The sequence below is a fragment of the Rhinoderma darwinii genome, unplaced genomic scaffold, assembly GCF_050947455.1.
Source record: "Rhinoderma darwinii isolate aRhiDar2 unplaced genomic scaffold, aRhiDar2.hap1 Scaffold_69, whole genome shotgun sequence".
Taxonomy (NCBI): domain Eukaryota; kingdom Metazoa; phylum Chordata; class Amphibia; order Anura; family Rhinodermatidae; genus Rhinoderma; species Rhinoderma darwinii.
Genome location: NW_027464249.1, coordinates 3,279,953 through 3,295,339, shown reverse-complemented (window position 1 = coordinate 3,295,339; position 15,387 = coordinate 3,279,953). Strand labels below are relative to the sequence as shown.

General features: G+C 48.7%; 1 pseudogene; it reads right to left on the bottom strand.

Moving 5' to 3' along the window:
- LOC142728770 (EGF domain-specific O-linked N-acetylglucosamine transferase-like) overlaps window positions 1-6,814 on the bottom strand; it is a 37,429-nt pseudogene extending 30,615 nt beyond the window's left edge.
- Between the last annotated feature and the right edge of the window lie 8,573 nt (window positions 6,815-15,387).

Sequence of the window (15,387 nt, the reverse complement as noted above, 5' to 3'; positions counted from 1 at the left end):
GACTGTAAAGTGCAGCATGTGTTACTATACTGACTGTAAAGTGCCGCATGTGTTACTATACTGACTGTAAAGTGCAGCGTGCGTTACTATAGTGACTGTAAAGAGCAGCGTGTGTTACTATACTGACTGTAAAGTGCAGCATGTGTTACTATACTGACTGTAAAGTGCAGCATGTGTTACTATACTGACTGTAAAGTGCCGCATGTGTTACTATACTGACTGTAAAGTGCAGCGTGCGTTACTATACTGACTGTAAAGTGCAGCATGTGTTACTATACTGACTGTAAAGTGCCGCATGTGTTACTATACTGACTGTAAAGTGCAGCATGTGTTACTATACTGACTGTAAAGAGCAGCATGTGTTACTATACTGACTGTAAAGAGCAGCGTGTGTTACTATACTGACTGTAAAGTGCAGCGTGCGTTACTATACTGACTGTAAAGTGCAGCGTGCGTTACTATACTGACTGTAAAGTGCCGCATGTGTTACTATACTGACTGTAAAGTGCCGCATGTGTTACTATACTGACTGTAAAGTGCCGCATGTGTTACTATACTGACTGTAAAGTGCCGCATGTGTTACTATACTGACTGTAAAGTGCCGCATGTGTTACTATACTGACTGTAAAGTGCAGCATGTGTTACTATACTGACTGTAAAGTGCCGCATGTGTTACTATACTGACTGTAAAGTGCCGCATGTGTTACTATACTGACTGTAAAGTGCCGCATGTGTTACTATACTGACTGTAAAGTGCCGCATGTGTTACTATACTGACTGTAAAGTGCAGCGTGCATTACTATAGTGACTGTAAAGAGCAGCATGTGTTACTATACTGACTGTAAAGTGCCGCATGTGTTACTATACTGACTGTAAAGTGCCGCATGTGTTACTATACTGACTGTAAAGTGCCGCATGTGTTACTATACTGACTGTAAAGTGCTGCATGTGTTACTATACTGACTGTAAAGTGCAGCGTGCGTTACTATACTGACTGTAAAGTGCCGCATGTGTTACTATACTGACTGTAAAGTGCCGCATGTGTTACTATACTGACTGTAAAGTGCCGCATGTGTTACTATACTGACTGTAAAGTGCTGCATGTGTTACTATACTGACTGTAAAGTGCAGCGTGCGTTACTATACTGACTGTAAAGTGCTGCATGCATTACTATACTGACTGTAAAGTGCCGCATGCGTTACTATACTGACTGTAAAGAGCAGCGTGTGTTACTATACTGACTGTAAAGTGCAGCATGTGTTACTATACTGACTGTAAAGTGCCGCATGTGTTCCTATACTGACTGTAAAGCGCCGCATGCGTTACTATACTGACTGTAAAGTGCAGCGTGCGTTACTATACTGACTGTAAAGTGCAGCGTGCGTTACTATACTGACTGTAAAGTGCCGCGTGTGTTACTATACTGACTGTAAAGTGCCGCATGTGTTACTATACTGACTGTAAAGTGCCGCATGTGTTATTATACTGACTGTAAAGTGCCGCATGTGTTACTATACTGACTGTAAAGTGCCGCATGTGTTACTATACTGACTGTAAAGTGCCGCATGTGTTACTATACTGACTGTAAAGTGCCGCATGTGTTACTATACTGACTGTAAAGTGCAGCATGTGTTACTATACTGACTGTAAAGTGCAGCATGTGTTACTATACTGACTGTAAAGTGCAGCATGTGTTACTATACTGACTGTAAAGTGCCGCATGTGTTACTATACTGACTGTAAAGTGCCGCATGTGTTACTATACTGACTGTAAAGTGCCGCATGTGTTACTATACTGACTGTAAAGTGCAGCGTGCATTACTATAGTGACTGTAAAGAGCAGCATGTGTTACTATACTGACTGTAAAGTGCCGCATGTGTTCCTATACTGACTGTAAAGTGCCGCGTGTGTTACTATACTGACTGTAAAGTGCAGCGTGCATTACTATAGTGACTGTAAAGAGCAGCATGTGTTACTATACTGACTGTAAAGTGCCGCATGTGTTCCTATACTGACTGTAAAGTGCCGCGTGTGTTACTATACTGACTGTAAAGTGCCGCGTGTGTTACTATACTGACTGTAAAGTGCCGCGTGTGTTACTATACTGACTGTAAAGTGCAGCGTGTGTTACTATACTGACTGTAAAGTGCCGCATGTGTTCCTATACTGACTGTAAAGTGCCGCGTGTGTTACTATACTGACTGTAAAGTGCCGCATGTGTTACTATACTGACTGTAAAGTGCAGCGTGCATTACTATACTGACTGTAAAGTGCAACATGTGTTACTATACTGACTGTAAAGTGCCGCATGTGTTACTATACTGACTGTAAAGTGCCGCATGTGTTACTATACTAACTGTAAAGTGCAGCATGTGTTACTATACTGACTGTAAAGTGCCGCATGTGTTACTATACTGACTGTAAAGTGCCGCATGTGTTACTATACTGACTGTAAAGTGCAGCATGTGTTACTGTACTGACTGTAAAGAGCAGCATGTGTTACTATACTGACTGTAAAGTGCCGCATGTGTTACTATACTGACTGTAAAGTGCCGCATGTGTTACTATACTGACTGTAAAGTGCCGCATGTGTTACTATACTGACTGTAAAGTGCCGCATGTGTTACTATACTGACTGTAAAGTGCCGCATGTGTTACTATACTGACTGTAAAGTGCAGCGTGCGTTACTATACTGACTGTAAAGTGCCGTATGTGTTACTATACTGACTGTAAAGAGCCATTAAAGGAGCCCTGACACAAGTTTGAACACTGACATTGTTCTTTCATTTTTGTGTTTGAATTTTGGATACACGTTGCCCTGGTCATTTTACTAGTATTTATAGCTGGGGCAATATAGGGATATTTACTACACAATTGCCTGTAGCATTATGAGACCTTGCAGTTTATAACAATGATGTTCAATAAGGGCCTGTTCACATCACCGTTCGATTCCATTCCGTAGTCGACTCTGCTATTGATTCTGTCGGAAAACCGGAAACCAGCCGGATTGGTGACGAACGGAAGCCATTAGCGATGTTTCCATCAACATTGAGATCAATGGTGACTGAAACGGAAGCTGTGCTGTCACTTTCACTTTCCGTTGCGGGGTTCACCCGACAGAACCTCGGAACAGAAGCGAACGGTGATGTGAACAGGCCCTAATGTATTTTTTTGTTCACACAGCTTTCATTTTCTTGTTTCGTTTTACAAGTTGTTTCTTACTTACAATTTTTTTTTTTTTTTTTGTGGAGGGGGCGCCATTTCCATTTTCGCCTCAGGCAGCAGAAAAGCTAGAATCGGCCCTGCCCTTCATTCCCAGATACCACACTGCTGTCCCGGTAGAAACAACTGATGAAGAATCGATCCTGTTGCGCGGACCAGTTCCTAATCCGTCAGTGGTAATCGCTAATTGTCATGTGAAGACAGAGCAGCTCAGACTTGTGAATAATGCAAGTGTATGGGCGCTGCTGCGGGAACAGTTATGGGGGAACTGAAGCTTGACCTGTTATGGAGGCATAAAGCTGGCCATACATATGCAATAGATGTTGGCAGAGTGTTTGTTTGGCCAACAGCTATTTCACCTGATCCCACTATAAAATGTTTTTTGTGCCGGTTTATTTAAATGGGGAGAGGGGTAAGAAACCGCGGCAAGATCTCTCTAACAGCGGCTTATCCCCCAGGAGAACAGAGGATCGGCATGTTTAGTCTCCATACTACAGAGATCATTGGGCAATTACATTTATAATGAAAAGTTAAAAACAATCTATTATACTTTATGTTTTAACCACCTACCATTTAAGATCTCTGCTTGCTTAAAGTAATTGGAAATATTGCTTATAATCAGAGGCTGAATCTGTCTTGATCACGCCCTGCACACACATTCATGGATCATTAATAGAGGGGGCACGGATAGGCTGAGGGGATATATTCACACATGGCAGATTTGTTGTAGAAATTTCTGACAATGTCCCGTTCATCTGAATGGGGCTTGCAAAAAATCTGCCGTGTGTGAATAAACCATTAACGGGCTATGTATCTTTGTTTGCCATTCAGTGACAGCAATCACAGATCTTAAAAATGGTAAGACATTGAGGCACTGAACACATTGTTAGGTTACATAACTTTTAATTATACAGTGAATGAGATTTTTATAGAAAACTGGAAACCCTATTTAGAAAGGGGTTGCTTTGGAGAACGCCAAGGGCCAAAGTGAATAAGCGGATTACGGGGCGTCCAGTGGCAGCACCCCCAGATATCAGCTGTAATCCGAGAGGGAACCTGGAGGAAAGTGTTCAATTTCCCTGCAGCGCCACTACAGGAGAAATGAAGCATTACACAGTTCCCAATTAAATAAATGGTCTGTCCGTGAAATGCGTTGTTGTGCTGGGTCCTCCAGTGAGGGACGCTCTTTGAAGCCGCTTAACACTCTGGCTAATAGACTAGGATCCTGAATGAGGGACTACACCAATAACTCAGAATTCCCTAATAAAGTAATTAAAAATATATATATATATATTTTTTAAAACAGACATCCCCTTCAATGTGTTTAAATATTATTTTTAATATTATTGTCAACTGGACCAATAGTTCAATATGAAGCACTACAGACCTGTCTTGTGGTCGTCTAGGATTTCGTAAGTCCAAATAAAGGTTGGTGGCTCGGCAGTGCAGGAGGTGGCGGGAACAGGCCAAGAGAGAGTCTCCCTGTAATAAAGAGACATGTCAGACAATCTGGATTACCAGTCAGAAGAAGCAACGCACAAGACAGACCGACCTGCTCACGTGGATGACAGAAGACTTGTGCTTCAGCCAAACGCTCCATAACGTAACCAAAGTCTGCCTGCCTCCAAAATACTTCTTGAGCGCCTTCCAAGTTCTTTGCCCTAGGGGAACAAGATCACATCAATCATGGAATAACGACTGGAGTCATTACTTGTTATACATATTTCTTACATGCCAAGATATCTGCACCAACATCTCTACTGAGCATCTTCTAGCGACCCTATAAACACTGTACTAATGGCTGCAATAATGCCCACAAGATGGCCAGAGGGCTGGAGAATAACTTGCCATATAGACCTTTCACTGTCTCAGTCTCTCCTGAATGATTACAGAAGTTGCCACCAGGGGGAGCTGGATGCAGTTGTAATCATACAGTTCCCAATGACTTCAATAGGAGCTTTATAAATTTGTACACCGTGAGCTCCCTCTAGTGGCAGCTGAAAGCAGCCAGAATGTTATCATTTAAAGGGAACCTGTCATCTACATTATGCTGCTCACTTAGGGCATCATAATGTACTGACAGACACACTGATTTCTGCTGTCTGTCACTTATTTGCTAAAGTGAAGCTGTTTTGAAGAACTTCACCACCGCTATAGAAAAGACACCATTATTTACGAGCTGCACTACCTCCGCCCACTCGCGCCTGATTGACAGATTTCTACCTAGAAGGCCCTGTTCACACAGAGTTTTTTTTGCAGGTGGAAAAATCTGCCTCAAAATTCCTACTGAAAATTTGAGGCAGATTTTGACGTGCCGGCATAACACTTGCCGCAGTTTTTGCTGCGTTTTTCGGCCGCGGCCATTAAGCGCCATGATGTCAATGGGAGGTCAGAGATGGAAACGCCTAAAGAAAGGGCATGACGGTTCTTTTTCCCGAGAGCGCTTTTTTCTGCTCTCCTCCCATTAAAATCAATGGGAGGCGTTTTCCGAAGCGGTTTCTGCGTCAAAAACCGCGCCAAAAAACTCCATGTGAACTTGGTCTTACTGTGCATGGGTAAAATGTAACACAAAATGGTAGTGACACAGTTACGTCACCACCGTAGATCACCCGGAATGTAGCCATTACTGCCCAAGACCACCACAGATTATACGGCTATATTCTGCAGACCCTATTGTGTATGAGTGGCACTCTGCATGGTACTACATTGTACAGGTGGCACTAATCTGGCATTGATGGCGCTACCATCATGGGCACTCTAGCTCTTACTGATTTATTTGTGTGCTGTATAGCGAGATTATATATTTCTAAAGTGCGTCTGTCGCCAAAATGCAGTTTTCCTATGGCTTTGGGGCAATCATTATAGAGTCATATGATAAATATATCCTGCACCATGTGACTGGGATTTTCTTGTGTCTATCAAGTGTCTGTGCGCTCCGCGTAACATGTAAAAATCCCCCCTCCTTTACAAAATCATGTGTACACCCCCGATACAGATATTTAGGCTGACTGTATCCATGTAGAACTGGGGTAGTATTGCCCTTTAAGATTCCAGTATCCAGACCTTTAGTTGAAAATGAAGAGATTCTAGAGATCATTTTTATTACATGTTACTAAAGAAGAGGCCATACTGAAGAGAAAAGAAAGGAATAAGGGGAGGCCTCCATGACTAAAATAGATGGGAGGGACACAGAGTTGGCTGGCCTATGAGAGACCAAGGATGGGGACAGCAGGAGGGCTTGGGGGAGGAGGGGTGGGGATTGAAGGGGATGTACCTGTTTCCTGTTTGTGCTCTCCCTCTCTTCGCCAGGACACAGAAGCAGGAACATGTTCACCATCCCTGCTGTGTCTGACGAGGAGGCGATGGAGTTGCTGCGGGCCGCGGCGGCCTCTCAAGGTCCGGGATGGCTCGGAGCACGAGTGGCGACGCTGCTGCAGGGACAAGCGGGCGCTCCGGACCAGGATCGGGCAGAATCGTCCGGAGCGGGCGTGGCGCGGTCCACCATGCCGGCGGTCTCGGGGCCACTGGAGCAGGCAGAGGTCCAGGACCGGCGTTCCAGAGGGACGGGCAGGAGAAGAGGAGCCCCCATCTCCCCCGTGACTCAGGCCAGGGCCGGCACTTCCGGAGTGTCACGCAGCACGAGGCGCTCGCGCCCGCCCGCACGGCTGAGTCCGGAGGACATCCCGCGGGTGCGGCGGTGCAAGAGGAGCCCCTCGGTGGACCCTTCAGGCCAGACACCAGGGCGGCCTGCCGCTGCCCTCCCATCTGGTCCTGGGAGAAATCCCAAAACGCGGCAGCGCCCAGCGGCAGCGATGAGGAAGACGAGGCCTTCACTTCCGGCCACACCACCTCCTTCTTCGGTACGTGGCGGAAGGGCAACGGCGACCCTGCACGGCGATGTGCCAGCCGGAGGGTCGGCTCATGGCAGCAACGAGCGGGCGGTGGATGTGGACAGGAGCGGAGGGTGCAGGATGAGGTCGGTGGTGAGAGTGCCAGGGACGGAACAGCGGGAGGCTGGTTCAGCAGGACGGCTGCGGCAGGAGCTGGAGCTCGGCCAGACGGATGATGCGATGTCGCCCCCCCCCTTTTCTCGGACGGAACTTGGAATTCCCCGTGCACACACTGCCAAATGCGGACAGCGCCAGAGGGAGTCCGGAGCATTGGAGGACGGTGAGCGGCGGGCCTCTGCACGTGGACATGGGGGTCCGGCTGACGGGTTCACAGCCCCTGGGCAGCCTGGTGAGTTGACACCTACGTTACCTTTTCCAGCTTTATTGATGTCGGGTATCGGTGTAGAGGGTGTAACGTCGGCTAACGTCGCGGCGGAGTCAAGGGCCCCGGGGTTACAGGCGGGTGCAGGGGGGGATAGTTTGACGGAGTTAGTGGGTTGTTTAAAGGCGTTGGTGGGGCGGCTAGGAGGTTTCCCTTCCCAGGAACAGGCAGGCGTGGCGTCGGCCGCGGTGTGGGGGGGCAGTGTTGGTAGTGCCCCGGTTATGCAATCCGGAGGGGGGCTAGCCACGGGGGCAGCGGTGGCAGTGGCGGCGGCGGTTCAAACAGACTCGCCAAAAGAGGTAGATAGGGTGCGGCTGGATGATCGCGCGCGCGGGGAGGTGTACGTATGTTATGAGGGCCCGTTAGGCGCGCATTTGAAGCAGGAAGTTAAAGAAAAGATTTGGAAAGATGAGTACGTGGAGATTTTTTCGTTGCTTTCGCTGGAGAAGTTTAATTTGGATAAGGTGAAGCGGGATGAAACCAAAAAGGATGAGGAGGAAATGAGACGGTACAGGTTGATTCCAAAAACATTTGTCAATTGAATGCAGGCTTCTGCAATTTTGGCGAGTGTTATTGGAGAAAAGGCGCCAGAAAATTGTTCCGGCTTATTCTGTTACTTGGACGCGGTGGGGGAGGTGCATCGGGTTTATGGGGGACAGGCTTGGCTTCGTTACGACGAACAGTTTCGGCAGCGGAAGGCGGTGCGGCCGAATATACGGTGGGATCATAAGGACATAGCCTTATGGCTGAAGGTGACGGCACTTTATAAGCAAGGGCAGTCCTTTCCTGGGAGCGGGAACGCAGCAGGAACTTCCGGCGGGAATAGTCCGGCCTCAGGTTCCAAATTTGGAACGTGTTGGCAGTTCAACGAGGGGCAGTGTAAATTTGGAGCAGCGTGTAAATTCAAGCATGTGTGTTCACACTGCAGCGGGCAGTCGCATGGAGCGTCAAAATGTTTTAAAAAGGGGAAACGACAGGGGGGAGTTAGCGGTGCGGCTGGTCATGGGGGAGACTCCGGTGAAGCTCATAAAGATGACCCCCTTTCTAAGTAGATACACTAACAAGGAGGGGGCACGGTTGATTAGTTTAGGTTTTAGTTCTGGTTTTGTTATTCCGCCCCCTTCGTACGAGGTCCCGTTCACTCAGCGCAACCTTAAGTTGGCATATCAGCAGGCGGCCGTAGTCTCGGAGAAACTTAGGAAGGAGATTGATCTGGGCAGAATGGCGGGCCCTTTTAGCATGATCCCAGTTCCGGGTTTGGTGGTGTCACCGTTAGGAGTGGTTCCGAAACGGGAAGGTTACAAATTTAGGCTCATTCAGCATTTGTCCTTCCCAAAAGGGGCGTCGGTTAATGATGGCATTGACCCAGATCTCTGTTCCGTGGTATACACGTCGTTTGATGCGGCGGTAGCGTTAGTACGAGGTTACGGAAGATGAGCTCTGATGGCAAAAAACGATATTCAAACGGCGTTCCGTTTATTGCCGGTCCACCCGGACAGCCAGCGGTTGCTGGGGTGTTACTGGGAAGGAGGTTACTACATCGATCGGTGCCTTCCCATGGGTTGCTCGTTGTCGTGCGCGTACTTTGAGGTTTTTAGTTCTTTTTTGGAATGGGTAGTTAGGGAGGTCGCTGGGGTGGAATCGGTTATTCACTACCTCGACAATTTCTTGTGTGTTCGCCCGGCGCATTCGGGGGTTTGCGCGAATTTACTTGAGGCGGTCAACTGGGTGTCGCGGGAGTTCGGGGTCCGCTTGGCTGTGGAAAAAACTGAAGGTCCAGTGACGACCATTTGTTTTTTGGGAATTACAATAGATTCTGTGGCAATGGAGTGCAGATTGCCTGAGGATAAGTTGGGGGATCTGCGGTTAGTAGTGGAGCGAGCGTGTCGGATTAAGAAAATTACACTACGGGAATTGCAGTCCTTATTGGGGAAGTTTAATTTTGCTTGCCGCATCATGCCAATGGGGAGGGTGTTTTGTCGGCGGTTGGCAGCGGCGGGGGTGGGGGAACCCCACCATTTCATTCGTATGACGGCGGAGCACAGGGAGGATTTGCGGGTCTGGCTCCATTTTCTGGCACAGTATAACAGTCGCTCGCTGTGGATGTCACGGGCGCTGGATAGCTTCGATTTGAAATTGTTCACTGATGCGTCCGGGGCGGTGGGGTTCGGAGCATTCTTCAAAGGGCAGTGGTGCGCAGGAAAATGGCCGGTTGAGTGGGTAGAGACGGGTTTGACACGTAACTTGGCCCTACTCGAACTGTTTCCCATCGTGGTGGCAGTCACCATTTGGGGAGACAGGTTCCGGGATAAGAAAGTGCGTTTTCATTGCGATAATCTGGGGGTGGTGATGGCTATAAATAATACGTCGACGTCGTCCCCTCCAGTGGTTCGCTTGTTGCGTCAGTTGGTGCTTGCTTTTTGGAGTTTAAATGCGTGGGTGGTGGTGGTGCATGTTCCTGGGGCGGAGAATTGTATTGCTGATGCGCTTTCTCGCTCGCAGTGGGATCGTGTCCGTCAGCTGGTCCCGGACGCGGAGTTAACGGGGGTGGAATGTCCCAGTCATCAGTGGGAGCTGGTATCCGGGCGGCAGGTGCATTGATAAAGAGGTCGTTGGCCAGCGCTACGTGGTCATCTTATTCTGCTGGATGGAGGCAATGGGAAGAGTGGGTGAGATCGTTGGGTGATGTGTGCTCTGATGAGGATAGGGTGGTGGCTTTGTTGTTTTGGTTGGGAGACGCGTTTGCCCGGGGTTGCACGGTCGCTAAGGTTAATCGCTTCGTGGCGGCCATTGCTTTCGGTTGTAAATTACGGGGATTTGTGGACATCATGAAGCGTTTTTTGGTGGGCCAGGCATTGAGGGGGTTGAGACGGGGTGTAGTGGTGAGGGATAGGAGGCGTCCCGTGTCTTTTCAATTGTTGTGCTCATTGGAGGTGGTGGTGGTTCATTCAGAGTACGAGAGCAAGCTTTTTCGGTTGGCTTTCGCGTTAGCCTTCTTCGGAGCTTTTCGGGTGGGGGAATTGGTTTCGCCTAGTTCGGTAAAAGCGGGGGGGGGGGGGGTTGCTGCAGGATAATGTCGATTTGTATGAAGACAGGGTGGAGATAGTGCTGCGACGGTCGAAAACCGATCAGAGGGGGGGTAGGACGTCGGGTGGTTTTGTTTGCGGTCACCGAAAATCCGGTTTGTCCAGTGTTGTGTCTCAAGGAGTACTTAGAGGGCTTAGATCTCTCGGATGCGCCGTTGCTGCGGCATGTGGATGGCAAGTTTTTGTCGCGGTATCAGTTCATCTCGGTTTTCAGAAAATGTCTGGTGGCTAGCGGGGTGCAGGCGGAGCAGTATTCGTCTCATTCTTTCCGGATTGGGGCAGCGACGGAGGCGGTGAGATGGGGTTTGGATGAGGCAGGCGTGCGGCGGATAGGGCGCTGGGAGTCTGCGCGTTTCCGTTCTTATGTTCGCTTGCACATGTTGTGATATGGTATTGTGTAACATGTTCCGGGTGTGTGCGTTCCGCCTGAGTAATAATTTTGCGCAGCAACAAGTGGTGGTGCGTGTATGTTCTCCATTTGTTTTGCAGGCCGTGACTCATGTATGGTGTGGATTATGGGACACTCCTTTGTGTACTGGGGTGCCCTTCGCGCGGATGTACGGCCGGACGGTCGACAGCTCAAGATTCCGCGGGAGGCGGCGGTCTTGCGGTGGATGGGTATACTGGGAATGACATGGAACAGGGTGTTGCCGGAGTTTCATAATTTTGTATTGCTTGATAGGGCACCTGAGGTGCTGGTGTTGCATGTGGGAGGCAACGATTTGGGCCTGCGCCCTTTCAGGGAGTTAGTAAGGGATGTCAAGCATGATTTTCTTTGTTTATGGGCAACTTATCCGAAGTTGGTGACGGTGTGGTCTGAGATGGTCCCTAGGAAGAGCTGGCGGATGGCTCGTTCGATGGCAAAGATTAATAAGGCTCGCATTAAGGCTAACAGGGCTATATCGAGTTTTGTGGCGGGTAATGGTGGAGTTGCGGTGCGCCACTGGGACCTGGAGGCTGGGACAGGCAGGTATTGGAGAGAGGATGGTGTGCATCTCAATGATGTGGGGATGGACATGTAGAGTCTGGCGTTGACTGATGGAATTGAGCGAGCGGTGGGAGTGTGGAGGAGCTCGCAGGCGTGAGGTGGTCAAGGCCTGTTTCGCTTTGGCGGGGGGGGGAGTCCTTGAAGTAGGTCGTAAAAAGTGGTGGGGGGGAATGCATCACGGGATGCACCCCCAATTTGTCGGCTTCTTAGGGTGTTACCCCTTTTGAAAGCTGGGTTATATATATGGTGGTCATCTGCAAAAAGGTAATTTGGTGCCCCCGGGCCGGGTTACGGCTGGGGGTAAGGTATTTGTGGGCAGATGGCCAAAATTAAGTATCGGTGGCTTCAAGGACTTGCCCCTGTCATTCTGGTTGGTTTATAATGTTATGACCCTGATAGGGTCGCAGTGGGTTATTTAATGTTATGATGAATCCCCTTTTTTGGGGATTCAAAAGTTATGGTATTTAAATTTATTGTTATTTAAATAATAAACGGCTGCTGTGGCCATTAAAATCCAACTCTGTTTCAGTGTCTGCTTTGGGAGGGTAGATTTACATAAGGGGAGAAGCGACTCGACTTATTTGAGTCAAGAAGAGGCCGTACTGAAGAGAAAAGAAAGGAATAAGGGGAGGCCTCCATGACTAAAATAGATGGGAGGGACACAGAGTTAGCTGGCCTATGAGAGACCAAGGATGGGGACAGCAGGAGGGCTTGGGGGAGGAGGGGTGGGGATTGAAGGGGATGTACCTGTTTCCTGTTTGTGCTCTCCCTCTCTTCGCCAGGACACAGAAGCAGGAACATGTTCCCGCCCGCCCGCCCTGATGTGGATCGGTTGAGGCGGCAAGAGGTTGCTGCGGGTGGTGGTTTTTCTCGTCAAAGTTTATTTGCCTATTAACATTTATCTTTGGGGGTGGTTAATTTTGTCATTGCAGCTGCGGGGGGGAGTCCTTGAAGTAGGTCGTAAAAAGTGGTGGGGGGGAATGCATCACGGGATGCACCCCCAATTTGTCGGCTTCTTAGGGTGTTACCCCTTTTGAAAGCTGGGTTATATATATATGGTGGTCATCTGCAAAAGGTAATTGGTGCCCCCGGGCCGGGTTTCGGCTGGGGGTAAGGTATTTGTGGGCAGATGGCCAAAATTAAGTATCGGTGGCTTCAAGGACTTACCCCTGTCATTCTGGTTGGTTTATAATGTTATGACCCTGATAGGGTCGCAGTGGGTTATTTAATGTTATGATGAATCCCCTTTTTTGGGGATTCAAAAGTTATGGTATTTAAATTTATTGTTATTTAAATAATAAACGGCTGCTGTGGCCTTTAAAATCCAACTCTGTTTCAGTGTCTGCTTTGGGAGGGTAGATTTACATAAGGGGAGAAGCGACTCGACTTATTTGAGTCATGAAACAAAAGTTATAAAATAGTGTCTCGGGCCCCATGTACATGACCGTGCCCGTTATCACGGTCTGAAATTTGCAGGCCGTGGTCCATTATAAAGTATGGGAGCACGGTACGTAAAATAAAAAAATAGGACATGTTTTATGGAAGGTTTCTACGGCACGGACATTGTCCCGTAAATATATGGGAAGGTGTCCGTCGGCCATAGAAATGAATGGGTCCGTAATTACGGATGAAATGTACGGTCGTGTGCATGGAGCCTTAGGATGTAAAACAAGCACATACCAACCAGCGTCGACCTGGTCACAGACCGGATAACTGAGACTGCAAGGACCCATTATCCACTTTACCTGCCCAGGACCTTAACCATCCTTCTTTGAATTAACACACCAACACCTTCTTTATGGAAATGTGGAAGTGGCCACAGCTTTATTCTTATTTACAAACATCGGCCTGAAGACATATATATAGATTTATTTTTCTCTCCTCCTGAAATGCCGATGCTCCCTGTCTCCATCAGGCATGTAGGGTGCTACCTCCGTCTTCATCTGCCGTACTTTCCGCCAGCTGTGACATCTACGAAAAAACCAGAAAAACGCCAGAACAAGAATATATAACCGTAGAAAAATTCTCCAAAACAAAACCAAAACCACCAGGGGAGGGAGGGCGGGTGTTTCTTCCACTGCAGCTTGAAGGTAAGAGGGCTTCCTGATCCAAAACCCCTGCCTTATATCTTCTTAACCACGCCCCTCTTACCCCTTGTTGACCAATCCTGGTCCTGGGCATTATTTTAAACCGTTCCATCCTTTCTTAACCCCTTGCAGTCCCTGACACTCTCCCTAGGCGCTTCAGTGTCTGCAAGACTGCAAGGACCCATTATCCACTTTACCTGCCCAGGACCTTAACCATCCTTCTTTGAATTAACACACCAACACCTTCTTTATGGAAATGTGGAAGTGGCCACAGCTTTATTCTTATTTACAAACATCGGCCTGAAGACATATATATATATTTATTTTTCTCTCCTCCTGAAATGCCGATGCTCCCTGTCTCCATCAGGCATGTAGGGTGCTACCTCCGTCTTCATCTGCCGTACTTTCCGCCAAGAAGGGGGAACTGAGAAACCTACTCAGTCCCCCGACCACCCCCACCAAGCAACGCCAACCCTCTCTCGGCACCATCCAAGAGATCCAATAAAAAGATATCGAGCCCGATATCATTCAGATGCACTCCATCAGGCGCCAGCAAATCTGCATTATCCCCCTCCAGGGATTGGTGTCGCAACCCGATCCCCCCTATAGAGCGAATGAACCGCGACACCCGCACATTAATTAGCCTGCGCACTCTCTCCAACGCTGCCATGTTCCTCGCTCCTCGCCACACCGTGCGCGCCACTATTTCGGACCAAACTACCACGCAACGGGCGAACAGATCCTGAAAACGCGCCAAATCAGTCCGTATAAATGACAATAACTCAGCCATTTTCACTTGGCCGATGTCATTTCCACCCGCATGTATGATCAGGACAACAGGTCCATACGTGTGCCTTGTAACTGCCACTACTTCTGGCAGTAACTGCACCCACCGTAATCCCCGGACACCTCTCCAATGGACGTCGGCCTGTGAGAGGCCCAAATTCGGACCTAATGGCCTTCGACCCGCTCGAACCGCTGCCCAATGCACATACGAATGCCCCAAGATCCACACTTGGGGGCGCCGCGACCCTAACAAAGAAATTAAGCTACATTCCGGTCAAATGAAGATACAGGCAGGATTAACATAACACTCCATATAAAACAAGGAAGGAAAACAGGGATGGGGGGGGGGGGGGAGGGGGAGGGGGGGAAGGGGGCGACTTTTTTTTTTTTTACTATGAAAACTTCCAGCTTACACACTCTTTAAAACCAAATCAGGTCGCACATATGACCTATAGCTATTAGAACGCCATCTACCCAGACTCATGATAGCCGCTGAATCCAAGCCCAAGGCATCCGCCTCAGTTGCCGCCCCTATCCTAAACGAATGTGTACCAAACTCGCCCGGTGGCAAACCTAGGTACTTCAAACCGGCCTTAAAAATCGCCTCAAATTGAAAACGCGACATTGCGGATCCATCCTGATGGATCAAGAATTGAGCCCCGGGCACTCGGACCAACACGAATTCCTGGACCCATTTTACCGGGCAATACTGCCCCCCAATCCTCCCAATCGACAGCCAAGCCCCCCTCCCTACCATATCAGTCTTTGACCGCCGCACACAGACCCTGAGAGAATCTCCCAACGTTACTACATCCGATCCGAGAAGACCACCGCTTGCACTTACGCTGTGCGGAACCAGCTCACTAACCCGTAATGCGGCAAAGAAAGCCAAAGAAAACGCCGCGCCGAACAAGGACACTTCATATTCATCCCGACACACAAA